Genomic DNA, 21398 nt, shown 5'->3' with positions numbered 1-21398 from the left:
CAAAATAGGGCAGGTGATATCTGTTTCACAGGCTTATTCTAAAGACAAAATGAGATTATATGCATGCTCTATGGCAAACTGTAAAGTATCACACCAACCCAAGGATTCTAGGCTTCTCTAAGGTCTGTTGAGGTCCCCAACCCTTAGGGTTGGTCATGATGCCTCTCTGTAGTGTGTCCTCTTGAACAAAATCTCAGGTCTGGAGCCCTTTCTCCCACCTTTCTGAGATTCAGTACTTAGCTGAGGCTTGTCACAGTCTTCTGGCTCCAGCTCTCGGGTAAATCCTGGAAGTAATAACTGATTAATTTGGCCTTCTCTGTCCCCCTCTAAACCATCCTAGACTCTGTTTCCAGAGATATCATTCTGAAACAGATTTCTGGTCTTTTTACTCTCATATTTAAAATAAAACTAAACAAAATTTTCATTAACTCCCCTTTGCATACCATATCAAATTCAACACTTCTGAGGTAGATAGTTCCTTTTCTAATCTTATCTGCCCCTCACCTGTAGCATCAAAGTTCCTAGTCTTCCAGTATACCCCTTGCTCTCTAGTAAAACACTAAGAGAGCTGGGTGCCAATTCTGGCAGAGCTACTTATCAGCTATGTGACCTTGGACATGTTACACTCTCTGTGCCTCAGTTCTCCTCCTTGGTAAACGGGGATAATAATAATACTTATTTTATGGAATTCCTTTTTAGGATTACATAAAATAATACTTATTTTATGGGATTCCTTTTTAGGAATCCATTAATGTGTATTAAGTTGTTAGTACTGTGCCTGGCATTATTAAGTGGGCAGATAATGTCATTTTTTTACTATTCATATTCTTGTTACTATCAGACCCTTATAATTTCCTTTCTCTTTTCCAGCTCTTTCTTCATCCAGGGATGACTTTCATCTTAGCTTCATCACTTAAAATCTTACTCATTTGTTTTTAATGTAACTTGAACAAATTATTTTAGCGCTCTTAGCCTTTGTTTCTTCATCTATAAAATAGATAAAGTCATATTTACCTCATAGGCCTTTTCTATGGGATAAATGAGATTATATGAAAGCTCTATGGCAAACTGTAAAGTATCTTGCAAGCTTTCTCTATAAGCATTCTTTGACTATTTTCTGACTACTTATCTTCACTTTGATATCCCCTGAAAATGATATCCTCATAGGATTTTTGTACTTTATTTTTGGTATTTGTCATATCACAGCCTTGTTATAATTTGCCTTATTATTTATATACATGTATAGATTGAATACTTCTTAAAGTTAAGATTGATGTCTACAGCTGATGCAGTACAAGGCAGCAAAGTAAGTTTCTTAATTGAATTGAAACCCAAATTTATAATACAGCTTTAGTTACTTTAGTCGATAACATGGGTTAGTACATTTTATTTGCACATTTATTTACCCCAGGAAAGGGATCTCCAAAGGTGGAATTTCAGCCTTCACTGAATAGGCTATTAGTATAGAACAGTGCTATTCCAAGGGTGGTTTCCAGACTAGCAGCAGTAGCATCATCAACTGGGTGTTTGTTAGAGCTGTAGAACCTTGGGGTCCACACCAGTCCTACTGAATCATATTCTCCCGGGCTGGGTAGGAATCTGTGTTTTAACAACCTGCTAAATTCTTATGCATGCTAAAATCTCAGAAGCGTTGGCATAGACAGTATGCCTGAAGAAAATTTTAATTTTCTTCATTTGGCATTTTATAGAGGAGTGCCTATTTGTAACAGTCTTTTTAATCAAAGGCAATTTATTTTAGCAAACTGTACCATGTTTTCAAATAAGCAAAATTTCTTAGAATTTAACAGAATTTCCTCTAGTTCCTCAATGTGTGAGGGGCAGTAATTTTTATTGGTTTGTCATATCTATGGCAAATTTTAATTTCAAAAGGACAAACAGAGAGAGAAAAAAGACTAAGAGGTAAAAAGGCACTGACTGGTACTTAATCAAGTCTGTAAAACTGTGACTTGTTTTTGCAAGAATGTGAGGCTTTTGATCATATCCTCCTTAGAAGGGATATCCCAGACTGTTAAATGGAAAAAACCAAAAACAGCTTAAGTGCTCTCTTTTTACACTTTGAAGGCCTTATCCTTCCATACTGAAAAATGGGGATTCTATATTGCAAACAGTAATGGTTCACGGCTGGAACCTGTTATAAATGTCGTCTTCCTGGCTGTGGGAATAAACACTTCAGAGCTTAGATAGTAATTATTGTCACATGAAAAGCAGGGAGGCATATTATGACTTCTCAACCGTCAGAAAGCCCTCTTCTTGCAAATGGCAGCACTTCACAGGGACTTTTACACTGTACCGTTTATAATTTTCATGACTGACCTGTTATTTTAAAGTACCAACAGGAAGATTAAGAATGTTGACAGGAAAGCAGTACCAACCAATGCCCTTTGGTCCTCCTAAACTTGAACCAGAAAGCTCCCTTGCCTTTTAAGGAAGATTATAATCTGCTAAAATAGAAAAAGGAATGACAAAACGATTATGTCCTATAATAAGTTTAGGACAATCCAGAATTTTCCTCAAGTAATTGCAGACTGCAGTGTGATTGTTTACATGTGTTTGTTCTGACTGGGCAATTTGGACATAGATTGTTTCTAGTGCAAGAGTAGGACAAAGGATGGAAGAGATTTTTGCCTGAAAGTTTGATCTGTTCCTGAACTCTGGACTGTTTTGGGACCTCATCCTTTGGTAGATTGCCAATGAAATAAATCATACGAGACTTTTGTGAAACATGTATGACCTCAGGACATTGGGACTTCTAAGCAGATAGAACTAAATGGGATTAAGTAAATTAATACTTGTAAAGTACATTGCATAATGCCTGGCACAGGGCAAGTGCTATATAAATGTTTGCTAAATGGGACGTTCTACTTTGAACAGAGAGAAGTTGTATCTGTATTTCTAGGAATATTTTGGATTAGAAAATGAATGGATCTTGAAAGAATGGGTATCCTAGGGTTCAGACTGTAGAACCCCACAAGGCAGTTGGCACCAATTATCTTTCTAGCTGCTGACTGCCATATATGCCAAATTTCTATTTAGGATTCCTTGTGCCAATGCAGAGTTGCAGAAAGCGCGCTGCATTTGGGGTCTCATTCTAGACATAGCATGGCCACCTATTAGGTAAGAACCTTGGGCAAGTCCCTTCACTGCTCCCTGATCCTCATTTTCCTTAGATGTAGAAGCTCACATTAAATATGTCTAAGAACTTTGTAAACTTGAAAGCATTATTCACATGGATGGTTTTATCCTCAGATATTTACTTCTGGTATAACTGTGGAGTTGGGGCAGCTTACATATTTGGTGAGTCACCAGGGATGAATAGCTGAGTTGACATGTTTTCCAGAGGAACGGCGGGATGCTACAGCAGGAATGTCAGGAAACTCCTTTTGAATGAAGTGGCATGGTGGGGGAAGGAAGAGAATTCCTCAGTTGCTGCCACAGAAACTTTGTCAGAAATTAATGGAAAACATTTATTGTAATTGTCACGGCTTCTTGCCTATCTAGCATGCATTCTGCCTTATTTTCTAACAGAACTGCGCATTTTTTTTCAGCCATGTGTCCTGGGGGAAGTTAATGTCATCCACCTCTTCAGGGATGCCTGATTGGCTTAAGGTTATTCCTATTCTCCTTAAATGGACACATGATCAACTCTAGCCAATGAGACTGAAGGAAGCTGCTGAGGGGGCTTCTGGGAAAAGCTTCTTCACTCCCAAGAGGGAGCCACAAAAAGAAATAGTCTCTCTTTTACTTGTGAGCTGAAACCAGCCATCCCAACTGACATGGAACTTGCCATAGATTATCTTATCAATCATCACAGCAGTCTTCGGGATAGGTGGTGTTGTCCCCACTACATGGAATGAGGAAACCAAGAGGTTAGGTTGCTCAGGGTCACCCAACATCTAGGTGGAAGATTCAGAACTCAAATTGAGGTCTGTTCAACTTCAAAGGCTGGGCTCAAGTTGTTGTTGTGGTCTAAACTTTGCCTCAGATGAAAACTTGTCAAGAGGCAGTATATTTACTGTGCTGTGGCCATGAAGCTAGCAGAGACTGGGAGCTGGATGGTCTACGGTTTTTTCTTTCTTTCCGTTTTTTTTTTTTTTTTTATGTTGGCTTTGCCATCTAGCATTTGACCTTCTGGACCTCCATTTCATCATGTGTAAGACAATTGGACCAGATAGATGTTTATTGAGGTTCTTTTTGGCTTTGAGATCTTTCGAAATACTTGGTAAACAACAGGGAGGGATAAGAGAAAATGAAAAAACATACATTTGGTATCTTGAGAAAGGGCACCAGGCAGGATTTCCCCTTTTAGTCTGAGGTTCAGGGTTACAATGCATCAGTGATGTTGAAGAAGAGCAGAAAGTTCCGCATGGCATTCAATGGAATAAACCAAACCAGTTAAGATCCTTGCTACAATAAGAGGAACAGAGCTAAAAAGAGGCCAGATAAGGGATATTTTCTGTAGGATCTTCCTCATCAATCCAGCCAGCTTGATGGCTGAGTTCCTGAAGAGGGAGTTAGGCTCTGAGGACCGTTTGTGTTTTTACTTCCTTCCATTCCCAGAGTGCTTAAAACAGGGTGGGGCAGGGGTATATGAGGCATTTTTCAATACTTGACTTCTGTTTGCTTCCTACTGCTGGAAAAGTTTCTGTGATGTTATCACCAGAGATAGCAATAGTGCTTACAGATTCTTCAGCCCTGAATCATGAAGGAGGGGCCCCTTGCAGGAGACACTGCAGCTCTCATTTGGGGCCAAGAAAGGAGTGGAGACTCTTGTAGATAGCATGAGTCCATTAAGCCCCCTTCCCATCGATGTTAGTTTTCTAGGGCTGCCATCGCAAAGTATCACAAACTGGGTGGCTGAAAACCACAGTTTATTGTCTCACAATTTTGAAGGCTAGAAGTTCAAAATCAAGGTGTCAGCAAGGTCATGTTCCCTCTGAAACCTGTAGGGGAGAATCCTCCTTGGCTCTCTCCTAGCTTCTGGTGGTTGCTGGCAACCCTTGGCATTCCTTGGTTTGTAGATACATCACTCCAATCTCTGCCTCCATCATCACATGGCCGTTTTCTCCCTGTGTGTCTCTTCTCTTCTTATAAGGACACCAGTCATATTGAACTAAGTGTGCACATAAGGTTATATTCTGAGGAATTTGGGGCTAGGAATTCAATATATATTTTAGGGGGACATAATTCAACCATGCACCCTTCCAGGTAAACTTCTGCCCATACCTAATTGAGTTCTTGCTGTATGAGGCCATGAGTTTGTCTCTTTGGGGTTGTTTTTCAAAACCACTCTTTATGTTTGTTGAAAAATGGTTCTATAATCAAGAAATTATATGGGGTGAAGGAGGAGCTGGATGTTCCTGGAGCAGCAGCCAAAGGATGTGGTCCCCCAGATCAGAGCTTCTCAAATGTAGTATGCACACAAATCCCTGAAGATCTTGTTAGAAAGCAGATTCTGATGCAGTAGGTCTAAGGTGAGACCTGAAATTCTGCCTTTCTAACAAGCTCTCAGGTGATGTTGACGCTGCTGGTTCCTGGAGTAGCAAAGCTCTAGATCTAGAATAGATGGTGGTCACATCTGTTTATGCAGAACAGCTAAAATGTATCATTCTTGGGAAGTTTCAAAACTTCAGCTGTATACTAGCCAGAAAAATTCCCAGTAAACTAAGTCAAAATATCCCAAAATGGGAAAGAGCAATTCAATTATTTTTTTTTCCATGTGAGAATGAAGTCAGAAACATCTGTGTACATTCATCTGGATGGATACAGTGATTTCTAACTTCTGGACCACGCTGAATATTTGAGACATGCATGTCAGAAAGATTGTTAGGAACAGACCAACTTCAAGATTTAGGGCAACCAAGCAACCTTCTACCTCGGTGTGCTGGGAAAACATCATTTGGAGAAGCTTCAGGCCAGTGTTGACAGGGACTGACTACCTCCTTCTTTGAGAAGTCAAACAGCCAGATTTCTTTGGGTTCAATCCTGTTGGAGGCTCAGTCTCAGGGCCCACCCACATGATCTCTGAAGACTGCAGCTGTGGCTTTGCTCCCACCCACACCCGTAACCCTCCTTGTTTGCCACTTCCCTTCGCCCCTCAATGATTCCCAGACGCTCCCCATCCATGCTAGTTAGAGGCTGGACCAGCATGTAGAAGGACCAGGTGGTGGAGCCAGGGTGTATCCCTTGGAGGGTCCAGCCTCTGGATGAACTTCTGCAGAGCAGGTTCCAGAGAAGAGAAATCCTTTTGTGATGTCAGAGGCTGGCAATTTGGTTTTCCAAGTTCAAGAATGACCTGATTATTTCCAGCTCGAAAACACCCATGCACTATTGAATCTCTTACAATACTTAGTTGGAAGTTTCTAGGAAGATAGTTGTCTGAGTGTTTGGCACAGTGCATCTTTTGGGTCAGAATGTTAGTTTGTTTCCATGGTCAGTACTAAGACTATAGGATTTGTAGTAAAATCCAACTGTGTCAGGCTACAAATCCCTGTAATGTCTTCTCACAGTTGAAAGAATGGGGAGAAAAAGAACAGCACAGAGAGTTTTGATTACCTATTGCTGTGGAACAAACCACCCTAAAACTTAGTGGTTTAAAGCAACTACTATTTTACCTGCTCATGATTTTTTAGGTCAAGTATTTGGAGAGGCACGGTGAGGATGGCTTGTCTCTGCTCCACAATGTCTGGGTCCTTGGCATTGGTGGCTGGAATGGTTGGGAATTGGTTGAGATGGCTCAATTGGGGTCATTTTCTTGGGTCTCAGTTCTTTGCCATGTGACTTCTCTACGTGGCTAGCTGGGCCTTACCATGGTGGTCTCAGGATATTCAGGCTTCTTATAATCAGATAGTGGAAGCTTCCAGGTTTCTCTGTGGCTTGGTGCTCAAAGGCTTGGCTCAGAACAAGTACATTGTCATTTCTGTCATATTCTATGGGTCAAAGCAAGTCACAGGGCATGCCTAGATTCAAGGGGAGGGAAAATAGACTCCAACTTTTGATGGGAAGAGTGGCAAAGAATTGGTGGACACTTCTAAGCTACACAGTGACAGAAGTGGAAAGAAACATTTTTGTTCATGTTCTATCCAGGTTCTGATCAGATTAGTTCAGCTCAAGCAGTCAACAGAGTCCCCTATGATTCCTGGCCTCAAACTTCTAGTGGCCAATTTTTAACTTTAGGGTAGAGTTAGCAAGTGGCCTTTGAACCTTCAGCTACACAGGCTCACTCGGTCTTTTCATTTTTATTTTTCAAAACTTCCCTTTTGATTTTCTGCCTTCCAATAGCAAGTCCTTTCTAGACGAAGGCTTTGTTAAAAAAAAATTCTTTTATTATGTATTTTTGTTGTTTTATAAAAATCATTTAAGCAATACACAAATACCTTTTCTTTTTTTTTTTTTTTTGAGATGGAGTCTCGCTCTGTCGCCCAGGCTGGAGTGCAGTGGCCGGATCTTAGCTCACTGCAAGCTCCGCCTCCCGGGTTTACGCCATCCTTCTGCCTCAGCCTCCCAAGTAGCTGGGACTACAGGCACCCGCCACCTTGCCCGGCTAGTTTTTTGTATTTTTTTAGTAGAGACGGGGTTTTGCTGTGTTAGCCAGGATGGTCTCGATCTCCTGACCTCGTGATCCGCCCGTCTCGGCCTCCCAAAGTGCTGGGATTACAGGCTTGAGCGACCGAGCTCGGCCCATAAATACCTTTTCATATGCAAAATTATGATGATGTGGCAGTACACATAGTAAAATGTAAAAGTGCCTCTTCGTCTCTCTATCTACTCACCTTCCCAGAAGCAACAACTGCAGTTTCTTGCGTCTCCCTTTATACATTCTCTATACATATATATTCAAGTATATGTACATATGCTCATACAAAGCTTTTTTTCTTAAATAAGATCTACACTGAATTATTCTGCAAGTTACTTTTTCCATTTACTACCATGTCATGGTGATTGTTCTGTATTAATATATCCATGCACTGCTTTCTTTTAAATGGCTTCATATTCTATTGAATTGATGTGGTATAATTTACGTAATGACTCCCCTGATAGTAGACCTTTAATTGTTTGTAACTTTTTTCAAAAAAAAAATGGCAATTGAAGTTTTTTTGCATCTCTATGTTTTTGTACATGTGCATATGTTTCTATACTTCTATATGATGGATGCCTGGGTCAGATAGCATGGGCATTTTCACTTTCAATAGATACAGACAATTGATCCTCAAAATCTGGAGTACTAAATAATACTCCTCCAATCCATTTCTCCATACTCTTGACAACAGTGAGTATTACTAATGTTTTTAATTCTTCCAGGTTGATTGATGAGTAAAAATATCTCACCATTGCACTTCTTTCCTGTTGCACTAATCCTAGCACTTTGGGAGGCCGAGACAGGTGGATCACCTGAGGTCAGGAGTTCGAGACCAGCCTGGCCAACATGGTGACACCCTGTCTCTACCAAAATTGGTTATTTATATTTTTATTCTGAAATATCCTCTGTTATCATTTGTGAAGTTAAAGAGTATGCTCTTTATATTTTTGCTAAATATTTATGGGAGCTCTTGATGTATTAATTCTTTGTTAATTCCTAAAATGAAATTCCCAGGTGTGGAATTGCTGGTTAAGGGAAGGCTTTTGACATTTCCTAGTTGAGTTTTGTGGAACCTTCTCAAGTCTTCCTTCAGATTACACTCTTGAAAGGGATTAATCCCATCTCATTGATGAGTTGAGTCTCATTTCTTGACAGTATACAAGCTTTCTGTATACAAGAAATAAAGCTGTGAACTATACACTACTATATTATAAGGCTGCTGAGGACCACTGTGATTAGCTCCTTTGCAAATAATTAGCAAACTTCTTGAATGTAGCTGAGCTGATGGGGGCTTATTAGCCACTACCAGAGCCAAGGAAGACCTTTCATTCAATGATAGTATACTTTTTCTTGTTCCTGAAGATTTATGAGGAGAATCTAGACTCTGGTTAGTTGCTGAGCTATTTTTTTAAATACCTACTATGATCTAGGCACTGTTGTAGGCCCTGTTGCTTATTCTTATCTTATAGAATCTCCAAGGAAGAGGTCAATTTCTGAATATGGCAGGACAGGTGAAGAGGCCATTTGCAGTTCCAGATTTTTCTTTTTCTTTTTTGGTGATTTGAATTTTATGCTTTATGAGGCTGAGTTACAGAACTGTATCATTTAACCACTAAATTTAGCTGACCACTTAGCCTCTGAACCTCAACATGGTTCCTGTGTTCTCTATTCACATCAGGTACAAAGCAGTTAAAAATGTTCCTTTGTTAGACACAGCCATAAGTGAAAGAGAAAACATTGGTAAAAGTTGAAAAGGCAGATAACTTGTGGTGTGTGGACATGCACAGGAAATAAGCTACTCTTAAAGGAAATATGATTTAGGAGATAGCCAGGAGCTTGCACAAACATTTGTCATTTGAGAGTTTAGAAATTTGCAAAGGTTGCAGGCTATACCTTAGCAGTCTTCTGCACATAATACAGTTTATACACATTTCATTAAAAAGTGGTGCTACAGAAACAATTGTGGTTAATTTGTGTTTCAGTTATTTGAAGTCTTTAAAATTCAGAACACTAAATTGTGTGCCATGAGTGACTGAAGAGTTGTAACTCTTGGAGGTGATTTTCATTGTTTGTTCGTTGGCTAGACTAGTGACCAGTTGAAACCTTTGAAGCAAATGTGGGTACTTTGCACATGCATAGCATGGGTGTGTTGGCTGTTGGTGCTCTCATTAATTGGAGGATCATAGCTAATCATAGTGTGATACAGGCACATTGGATTTAAAGTATGAGGATTTTGAGTCCTAGCTCTCTTCCTAATTGACTCTGTCAGCTTTGGGAAGTCATCTAATCTCAGTGCTCCATTTTCTTGTCTGCACAACCAAAGATGCTGGTCACAGAATTTTGTAAAAACAACCTTTAGATGGGATCCCAACAACTTTTGGAAGGGAAGGTAGTTCACAAACATAAAAAGGCTCTTTCACCTGGGTGCGGTGGCTCACACCTGTAATCCTAGCACTTTGGGAGGCCGAGACAGGTGGATCACCTGAGGTCAGGAGTTCGAGACCAGCCTGGCCAACATGGTGACACCCTGTCTCTACCAAAAATACAAAAAATTAGCTAGGTGTGGCGGGCGCCTGTAATCCCAGCTACTTGGGAGGCTGAGGCAGGAGAATTGCTTGAACCCAGGAGGTGGAGGTTGCAGTGAGCCAAGACCGCGCCACTGTACTCCAGCCTGGGCAACAAGAGGGAAACTCTGTCTCAAAAAAAAAAAAAATCTCTTTCAATGTGAGTTTATTATTTTGTCATAATAAAAAGAGAGGAATTGCATGCATGCATGCATTTATTCATCCATTTTTCCATTAACAGTTTCTGATTACCTGCCATGAGCCAGGCATTGTGCTAAGTGCTGGAATAACAAAAAAACAAGACCTGGTTTCTGCCTGGTAGGAGTTTACAGGCCAGTGGAGATGGTTGTCAAGATAATGTCTAGTCCAGTCAATGCTGTGCTGGAGCTGGCTCATTCAGGCTTACAAGAGCTGACTGTTAAATTTTTAGAAATTCTGTCAGTGGGTTGTTAAACATGGCCATTACTAAAAATTAAGTTATATGGTAGTTGACTCCTATTATTTGCAGATTCCATATCTGTGAATTCGCTTACTCGCTAAAATTTATTTGTAACCCCCAAATCAATACTTGTGGTCATCTGTGGACACGTGCATGTGCAGAGTTGCGAAAAATTTGAGTTGCCCGATGTGCACGTTCCCAGCTGAGGTTGAACAAGGGCTTCTTGTTTCAGCTTTCATACGATAAACAAGCGTCCTTTCGTGGTATATTTAGTGCCAGTTTTTCACATTTTTCTGGTTTTTGTGGCTGATTTCACTGTTTAAATGGCCTCCAATTACGGTGCTGAAGTGCTGTCTAATGTTCCCAAGCACAAGAAGGCTGTGATGTGCTTTATGGGGAAAACATATGTGTTAGAGAAGCTTCATTCAGGCATAAGCTATAGTGCTGTGGCCGTGATTTTGATGTTAATGAATCGGCAATAAGATATCTTAAATAGAAACACATATAAAACATAATCGGTTGATGAAAATGCTTTGACCAGAGGCTCACAGGAACCCAACTGTGTATTTCTTCTAGAAACGTTGATTTGATATTTGCTGATTTAGTGTTTGCAGCAACTTTGTAGAACAAAAGTACCATGAATAATGAGAATTGACTGTGTAAACTTACAGTAAAATATATTATACAAAAGGTAATAAACACTAAAAACTCCCTAATTATTTTGCTACATACTACTATTATCCATGATCTTGAGATTATTTCTATTTTATCTGTATAGTAGAAATACTATATAATGGGGGGTGCTACTGTGTATTTCTTCCCAAACCCCCGTGTTCAGTGACATTAAATCAGTAGTTTGACATTGGCCAAGGTGGGAGTATTTTACAACATGGAAATGGGTAATGGCTACAAATCAAGGCTTTTTCTCCCAGCTCCCACCCAGTTGTTAAACATTTACCAGTACACAACTGCCTTCATTTTTTTTTTTTTTTTTTTTTTCCACTTTGGCTCCTGAAGCCAACTTTCAGGCACTAGGAGAAAACCTAAAGTTATAGGGAGTTTATCTCCTTGTACCTCCCCCTCAGGTCCATTAGCTAATGACTGACTGGTGTTCTCATTCCTCAGGGTGGGATTCACACTTCAGAGCATCCCTTGGGATCCAGATGAGCTGTGAGCCCCAAATGCTTGAGACCATACCCTTGTTTGGCTTCCTCCTCTTCCCTGCCTTGCTGTTTTCTTATCCTTACTGGTTTCTCCTGGGAGCTCTTCCTTGATAAATCACTTGCACACAAATCTAAGTCTAGGGTCTGCTCTTGAAGCACCCCATCTAAGACAGTACTCTAGCAAACCTGGGAAGGAAGTCATGGGGTCTGCAGCCTGGGTGTGTGTAGCTCAGGTTGGCCCCAAAGATTAATGATAGATCTTGATTTTCTGGTTCTAACTCCTCCTTAAGAAGCCTTTGCTTTCTGATTTTATTCTTCAATTTAAATGTTTAAATGACTCGTTAACAGGCATGAATTATAAGTTTTTCAGGTTTTGTAGTTGTCACTTATGTGCTTAAGACATTCACATTTTGATGAAATATGAAATATTACTGGAATGTTTTTTACTCAGCTTAGCTTTATGGTGGGTTTGCCTCTGCTGAGCTCAGCCAGTCACCTTGAACTCTGACATGCAATAATAAATCAAGTTTTCATCAAATTCTTCTTAGCCTGTTCAGAAACAAAAACTCATAAGCAATGCTGCAATAACTTCCTTTGAAATTCTAATTGGCTCCACTTTGATAAAAATGTGATAAGCACTCAAGAAACCCACTGTGCTGTTGTATACAACTGGAATATGATTCTCTTCATAGTTTTTTTTTTTTAAATTTTGAAATTATTCTTGCTATAGAGTTAGCAAGTGCCAGTTTGGATGCGTGGTCTGGGTAATTGTGCAGTAATTAAATGCTTGCCTGGGAAAACAATTTTAGAACACTGAATTGCTTTATTGCATTTAAAAGACTGAAAGGGGCATTCAATCAGGTAGAGACTATGTGTTTGTCTTCTAAACAAGACTTATCATAAATCATTCACATGGGCCAAGACTGAATTTGAAAAGGAAGAAACTTGGGGGCATAGGGCAATTATTGCTCCAACAGTCATTGTAGAGTTTAGCAGGCCTCATAAAAGGAGACCTGTCTCAAAGATTCCAAGCAAGGTTTTGAGGATGAGGAAGAAGTGCTTCCTTAACTAATCTAATTTTTAAAACTGAGACTGCTGGGAGATTTTCTTACTCTCCTGGATGCCCTGTGGCTCAAACGGCTCTGTAGAAGAAAGGTTACCGTCAACTTCTGTTCAATTATATAATTCAGAGGAAAGCACAAAAATATGACTTTGCAAAGTGTGACATAGGTGAGAGAAATATTAGTATAAACATTGGGCATCACATGTATTACTGCACACAAGACAGATGCTTCACAGGGGCTTTTGACTATATTTATAATTTTGTATTTGCCCTGAAATTCTTTTTATTAAGGAATAATTTACCTACAGTAGAATGCATAAATCTTAAGTGTATAGTTTGATGAATTTTTATCTGTACACTCATGTAACTACCACACAAATAGATACAGAACAATTTCATCACCCCAGAAAATTTCCTCATTCTCCTTCCCAAATAACATCCTCTCCCAGAGGTAACAACTATTCTGATTTTTAAGACAGAGATTAGTCTCATCTGTTTTTGAAATTCATATAAATAGATGCACTCTATTTTTGGTCTGGCTTCTTTGACTTATCATAATATATTTGAGATTCATCCATGTTGTAGTGTGCATCAATAGTTCATTTTTTTTTTATTGCTAGGTAGTATCCAGTTACATGGATGTACCATAGTTTGCTTATCCAATTTCTCATTGCTGAATTTTTCCTCAGTTTTTACTTGCTATGAGTTAAACTGTTATGGAACACAGTGTACACAACAGGGCTGTTGGTACTTCTTTTAGATATATACCCAAGAGTGGCATTGCTGGGTCTGCCTTTGAAATTTACCAAAAAAAAAAAAAAAAAAAAGAAAGAAAGAAAGAAAAAAGGATACCAATAGGAAGAGTGCAGAAAAAAATGATTGTCTTTCCAAAATCTGTTCTTAGTTAGCAAGGTGAGAAAGAAGTCTTGTACTACCTGGTGGCATTGTTTCAGCATTTAGACTTGGACTATCTCAAGTTATTGCTTAGCCATGGGGGATTAGAGAAACAGAATTCAGGTTCTTTCTTGATGAGATGAATACAGGCATCGTGTGTCTGAATGGATGGAAGTGTTCAAGAGCCCATGCTTGGTACCTTGGAGAACTGGATTAATTTGAGACTTGTCACCTGGACACAGGACTGTCTGGTTCACCTTGGGATCACCTTTGGCCACAGATAATCAAACTGTTTAGGGGAAAGAGTGGATTACGAAACCTCAGTGCAGCCAAAGTGCCATGGGACCACCAGAGTGACTTGGTTGGTCCCCAGGTGATCACATTTGAGATTTATTCTTTGCCAGCAACCCTCATAATGGAACAGGACTGCAGACCAGCCTAACCACACACAGAACAGGGCTGACAGACTTGTGAACAAAGGGCTGACAGACTTGTGAAGGGGTTATGGCGCCCCTGGGGACACTGAAATGTTCCTCTTGTAGACCTAACTTTCCGGTCTGGGGTCAAGTTCAACTTGTATCGATTGAGTAACCTCTAAGATATCACTACTTCAGTAATCCTCGTCAAGGTTTCAAAATAAAGCATTTGCATTTTATTGGGAGCAACTCAATTCAGGGAAAGCTGAAGCGGAATACATGTGATGTGTAAGTTCTCACAGATGGGAGGGGGAATCTGGTTTATTTTGTATTGTTTCTGGTAGAAAGGCTTTACATAATTGGGTAATTTCTAATATTCACTTTGTTATGAAGGTGATAGGATAAGATGACAACTCCATCAGCAAAGTTATGCAGGCAAAATGCCTCTCCAAAATGGCTGTGAGCCTTTTGTGTCTTGCTTGCTCAGGATGTAAAATGAGCGATTCTCAACCCACATCAGTACCACTCTCCTAGTGAGCAGTTGGAAGTGTGTGGGAGCATTTTTGATTGTCAGAATGACTGGGGTGTGGGGGGTGGTGCACTACTTCCGTTTGCTGAGATGGAGGAGGGAGAGAAAACTTGTAGTATGAAGCAGAGTTGTCCCATCAGAAATGCCAGTAGGGCCCTTGTTGAGAAATCCTTGACCCCCCCTCAGGTGATCTGGAGACATTTATATGCAATTCATATTCAGAAGGTTTAACTACACAAACAAAATATGTCAAGCAAGTGAAAGTTAGAAGATCTAAGGAGCGTATTCAGAAAGAAGTGTAGTTAAGCCTGTTTTTGGACATTTAGAGAGCATGATCACTTTGCCCAACACTGAAATGGAGCACTGGCCTTAAGTGGAATATGGAGGTGGAGAAATTTGTTTTCCAGGCTCCCCAGCATTTCTTTCTTCATCCTCTTCCAAACAGTCACTGATCCTGCTTCCCTTCTCCCTTGCTTCTTGGGATGAGGAAGCAGCTGACAAATCCATTAAGTCGTGAGAATTTTCTCTTATTCCTCCCAGCAGGATATCAGGAAGAGAAGACTCTCAAATGTTGAAATTTCAGATGTGGGCGAGGAAGGTAGGTGTTTTTGGCTGTGGGATCTTTCCAGAACTCTTAAATTATTCCTGGGCAAGTAATAACTCATTTTCTTGTGGGGCTGGCTTTAGATGTGGAAACCAAAGTGTTAGCATTTGCTGTAACCATGGCAAAGAGAGGGAAGAAGGATTGGATACCTTTGTAAATTTATTGGCAAATGAATGAGCTGAACAAGAATCCTTTGGAGTATATAGTTTGGAAAGTGCTGTGTGTGACATTGCTTTGTAAACTTTAAAGTACTATGCAATTTTGATGTATTTTCATGATGCCAAAACTTCCTTGAAGTTCTCAAAACACTAAACTCAGAATCTTACACAAAATATCCGTTCAGTAAATGTGTCCCAAATGAAATAAATATTAGGTATAAGGAGTGGCAGTGGACCTTATGGAACAGGGTCTCATGTTGCCTTATCTATCAAGGGCTAACATGCCTCTACTTGCATGGGGCTATTCACTGGTAAGGAAATCTTGCTACAGTATTCTTTTTGCTTCCACTGAACATTTTATGGGAGGGAATTCTCACTATTCCTTTGTGAACAAGATTGATGATAGATCTCCCTCAGGCTTCTGAATAACATGAAATTATTCTGTATCTGTTTAATGTACAAAGGGAGGATCAGGGGGACTACCAGTAGTGTCACCATTATCCATGAGAATCTAATTATAGGAGTCCCTGGGATTGTTGAACTCAAGATTGCAGGATCCAAATGTTAGGGATATCCTGATCACTTCCTTCCTCGGTTGGGAGAGAATTAGAAATGACAAGATCTTAAACATCTTCCTACATTTATTGAGCAACCATTGTGCCAGCCACTATATGCTCACAGTCTGGGGAGAGTGCTGGCCAGGGAGTCTCAACCTTGGTTGGAGATTATAGTCTCCCTTAAAAATGCCCAAGTCACACTCCCAGTTCAATAAAATCAGAATCTCTGGGGGTAGAACCAGACTTCAATATTTTTTAAGGCTCCCCAGGTGATTACAAAGTGCAGCCAAGGTTGAGAAACATTGAGAAAGAAACAAATTTGTACTGGGAAATTTTAGATTAAAACATGGCAAGTGCTTGGTGGAGTTAAAAACAAAGTGCAGCTGGAAGAGCAAAGAGAAGAAAGAAACTCTTGCACCCAAGAAAAGCTCTCTGTCTATGTCATCAAGAGAATTAGAAGAGCACTAGAAAGTTGTGAATTCTGGACGTAAGAGTAAGGGTGGCATCTGAATCATTTTCTGATGGAACAAATTTCCCTTTGCATATTAATCATTATTCATGGTAGGGGGAGGTGTGAAAGCAAGGGTTGATAATTCGTGCACTACACTTCCCACTCCTTTCTTCTTTTTGCCTCCCTACCCTTTCTTTATTATAACCTGTGGCACACATGTGGTACACTGAATGTTAGGTAAAGGTTAGTGGTTGCTAATATATTAAAAGAAAAAGGGAAAATGAAAGCTTACTGTTTCTCTCTGCTTGTGAGAAAAGCACATGAATACACTATGTGGTGTAGTCATGTGGCTAAGCCTAGACCTCAAAATAATAATCAATGGCCTTAACATATTAAATTGATAACTCTAAATATATTAACTGTGGTCTTCACAACACCCCTCTAAGAGAAGTATTATCATCTGTGGTTCATGGGTGATGAAACTGAGGCCCAGAGAGGTTGACTAACTTGCCAAAGCCCTTGTCTATTTGGTGGCACACTTGAGATTAAAATCCATGTCAGTCTGACTTGAAAGGGCTGCTTCTCAATTTGCATGTGAGCTTGTTATGGCATGTGAGCATGTTGATGGATTTATGGGATAGACCTTAATATCACAGTGAAATAATAGAGCTGGTGGCTAATTTAGTGTTTTTACCAATACCACTATCACCACCTCCATCACTGAGCCTGTGGATCTGTTGGATGAACTCTTGAATAAATCACAGTGGAAAGGGGAAATATCTAGTAGGGAAAAGTGATTTGAGGGTTCACTGGGCTGTAAGATTACAAAAATCATGAGAGTTATAGAGTATCTAATGGAGTTTTTAGTAAAAAGCACAGGACAGCATTTAATTGCACATTTTAGAGGAACAACCTTCTGAAATGTGAAACCAATTGGCTACAAGTAGAGACTCAATGCCACAAGATCCTTAAAGTGATCTGAGTGTCTGAAAAATAAAAACAGAATGAAAAGCCAACTAGATTCTAAAAAACAAACAAAAGACAGAAGCCTGGGGATTACCCCATTTCCCCCTCTCTCTTGAAGAAAACTAGAGAATGTAGTTTTGAAAGTTTTGTTTTAAATTCTTGTAGTGGAGTAATATTTAGATGGTAACCCCTGTGTGATCCATCCACAGGAGTTCATTACTTCTCTTTCTTGCACCATTCAGACAGCAGTGAAACCTTTCTCTACAGATTGCTCCCAAGGTAGGGTAGTTATGGCAGGAAAATAGAAAGAAATGACTTTTCACAGCTTTTGAGCTTCTTAATAAATTTTTAAGGTCTTCAGTTTTACCGGCATAATTTTAACACTATCAGAGCCAAAATTTCTGCTATAAACCAGTAGTTCTCAATCTTCTCCTTGCATCAGAATCACCTGAGGATGTTGTAAAGCCTAACAGTGTCTGAACTTCACCTGCGAAGACTCAGTTTTTATTGATTTTTGGTGGACATTCATATTATATACACACACATACACACACACACACACACACACACTTCCCAAGGGATGCATCGTGCAACTAGGGTGGAGAGCCAATATCTAAACACTTGTTTCCAAACTTTGTTGCACATTAGAATCACCTGGGGGCTTTTAAAATCCCCAGTGGCAAGGCTACACCTATACCAAACCCCCAACACTAAGGTTGCTCCCAGATCAATAAAGTTAGAATGTGTGGGAGGTGAGAGCTAGGTGCCTTAAACAATAGATTTGGGAAATATTTCTGATGAGAGTTCTACTGGGTTATACTTTGACATTTCCAGAGACTGGCAAGTGAGAGGAAGGTACAAAGGAGAGAGAGAGAGTAGCTTAGACATTGGTGTGTCCTTAAGAAGGGGCTCAGTGACCCCTGCACCACTTCCTGTCCCTGTCAAGTTAAGATGTTGGCACAGGCAGTGATGTGCTGGTAAATGTTTAAAAGACGGTTCTTCAAGGGGAAAAAAAAATCCCCTAATTTGCAGTTTGTCAATTTTTGGTGTAAATACTCCCACTATGACCAGTTTCAAGTTACCAGTGTGACATCATTGATTGTGAAGTTGGGAACAGATGCACACAATTTGCTCTAGGAAGCCTGTATGAGCTGGCTTCCAGCATGCCACTGGGTATGAGCATGATAAACCCCTCAGATAGGTTTGGGGATCTGAGGGTAGAGAGAATCTTGTGCTTTATTTTCAGGCATGAGACAGAAAAGGGATGAAAAAGCCTAAGTTCTCCCCACAATGTATCATCTAGAGTGGAAGTGGAGGCACATCTAGGAGAGTCTAGGTAGGAAGGGCATGAGACCAACTCTCAAGTCTCTTGTTGCTTTTCAGTGGTATCAGAGAAGATCCAGATTTTTCTGTACCCCTGAGAGCATTATGGAAGTGGCTAGGCATAGGCTAGGGAGAATTCAAGGGGCCTTGAGGTTAGAATGAGAAAGCCATGAAGAGTTTTGGATGATTGGCTACAGATGCAAATATTGGAGGGTAACAAAGAGGATAAAAGCCAATAACAGCTGAGAATCGATGCCATCTCTTGATGGCATGATGCTACTAACCTCTACGACCCTTAGAGAAGTGACAGAAAGGTCTGAGGAAACAGAAGAGATGGTGGCTGTTATTCATTGCACTAATTAGAGGTTATTACAGGGACTGCAGCCAGAATCTCTCTGTCCCTCTCTGTTATTCCTCTGTAGAAGCCAAGATTTCATCTTGTTAGAGCTATTGAAATAATGCAGTAGGATATTTTTCTTCTTTCTTGTTTCAGGAAGAAAGAACTGGCAATATTTTGCAAATTCACTTTGAAAAAGAACAGCATGTCCCAAGTTCACTGAGGCGACCTTCCTGAAGGTTGATGTAAGTAAGACAAGATGGAACACCTTATAAAAGTGCATATGCAAACATACCGCTTAGGATAGGGGTATCACAGGAGACTCTTTGTCCTCTCCTTGGGGTGTGCATTGCTGAACCTCTCTTCCGCAATTTGTGGATGCCTAATAGGTAGTGCCCTTTGGGGGCCTAGTGATGTTTACACTAGTTCTGGCCTGTGTACAGTGATTCTCACATACTCTCAGTGGTAGGACCAATGTTATTAGGAGAGACTGAACAGCAGAATGAACACCAGAGTGGGGATCAGGAGATCTAAATTATCATCCTGGTTCTATACCAGTTGTGTGATCATGGGCAAATCCTTAACCTCTCTGAGCCACTTGTTATATTATCAATGATCCCTTACTGTGATGTGCTTATTGAAAGAGCACATAAACCTGCTACTTTATTTATTTTCTAGGTTTTCTTTGACCATTCATCTCATTCCAGGTACTTCCCCATTTCTCCACTCACCTTTGCTACAAAATTCCTTGAGAGAGTATTGTCTATAATTGGTGTCTTTACTTCCTCACTTGACAGTTTCTCTTGGGCTAGCCTTGTTCTCCTCTGCTCCACTGAACCATTTTGTGGAGGTCATCAATAACTTTGATGGTGCCACATCCATTGGTTAATAGGCCTCATCTTGTCATCGCAGCACCTTTGACTCAGGTGTTGACTCCTCCCTTCTTGAAATATCTTTTTGCTTGGTTTGTGTAATACCACACTTGCCTGGTTTTCTTTCTATCTCACTGGTGGTTTCCTCTTCTGTTGCTGGTTCTTCCTCCTCTTCCAAACCTTTAAATGTTGGATTGCCATTCCATTTTCACACTGCTATAAAGATACTACCTGAGACTGGGTAATTTATACGCAAAAGAGGTTTAATTGACTCACAGTTCTTCATGGCTAAGGAAGCCTCAGGAAACTTAAAATCATGGCAGAAGGTAAAGCAGAAGCAGGATCTTCTTCATAAGGTGGCAGAGAGAGAGAGAGAGAGAGACAGAGAGCGAGCAGGGGAAACTGCCACTTTTAAACCATCAGATCTTGTGAGGACTCCCTCACTATCACGAGAACAGCATGTGGGAAGCCGCCCCCATGATCCAATCACCTTCCACCAGGTCCCTCCCTGGACACATGGGGATTGCAATTTGAGATTAGATTTGGGTAGAAACACGGAACCAACCCATATCAAGTGCCCTCAGAGCCTCGTCCTCAGACTTCATTTCTTTTCTAACTAATCTCCCACCCCAGGTGCTCTCAATCAGTCCCATGATTTTAACACTATCTATGCTCATTATTGTCAAATGATATCTGCCTCCAGGCCTCTTTCCTGAACTCTGGATTCATATATCCAACCTCTTACCAATTGCTTCTACTTGTATGTCAAATAGGCATCTCCAAAATGAATGCTTGATTTTCCTTCAGTTGCAGATGGTATTGTCGTTCCCAATTATTCACTGCCTTCCCTGTAAGAGAATTTGATATTCCTGCCCATTGCCATCTGACTTGCAGGCCGTCCCCACGGAATGAGTATATCTCCCTGTCTTGTTGTTGGCTGGTTTGCCTACATGACTTTCTTTGCCTAAGGAAATGTGACATATACCACATCTGAGCATATACTTTAAAACATGTTGCATAGTTCTACAATTGCTCTTTTCTTTTGCCACTAGACAGGAGTTGTTCCTTCAGCTGGGTTCTGGAATACAAAAAAAGACATGGAGCATAGCTGAGGTTGTTCTGCAGCCAACATATACATGAGCAAGAAATAAAAGTTTGTTGTTGTAAGTCACTCAGACTTTGGGTCATTTGTTACCACAGCATAACCTAGTGGAAGCTTACTGACACACCTCACTTCAGCATCTATTGCTGAGTAAAAATCCACCCCAAAACTTAGTTGCTTAACACAATAACAATTATTTATTTGCTTACAACGTTTAAAGTTGGGTAAGGCTTAAGCCAGGTGCGGTGGCTCACGCCTGTCATCCCAGCACTTTGGGAGGCCGAGGCTGGTGGATTGCTTGAGGTCAGGAGTTACAGACCAGTCTGGCCAACATGGCAAAACCCCATCTCTACTAAAAATACA

This window comes from Trachypithecus francoisi, unplaced genomic scaffold (genome assembly GCF_009764315.1).
Source record: "Trachypithecus francoisi isolate TF-2019V2 unplaced genomic scaffold, Tfra_2.0 Lachesis_group6, whole genome shotgun sequence".
NCBI classification, from domain to species: Eukaryota; Metazoa; Chordata; class Mammalia; order Primates; family Cercopithecidae; genus Trachypithecus; species Trachypithecus francoisi.
This window is presented reverse-complemented; position numbering follows the sequence as displayed.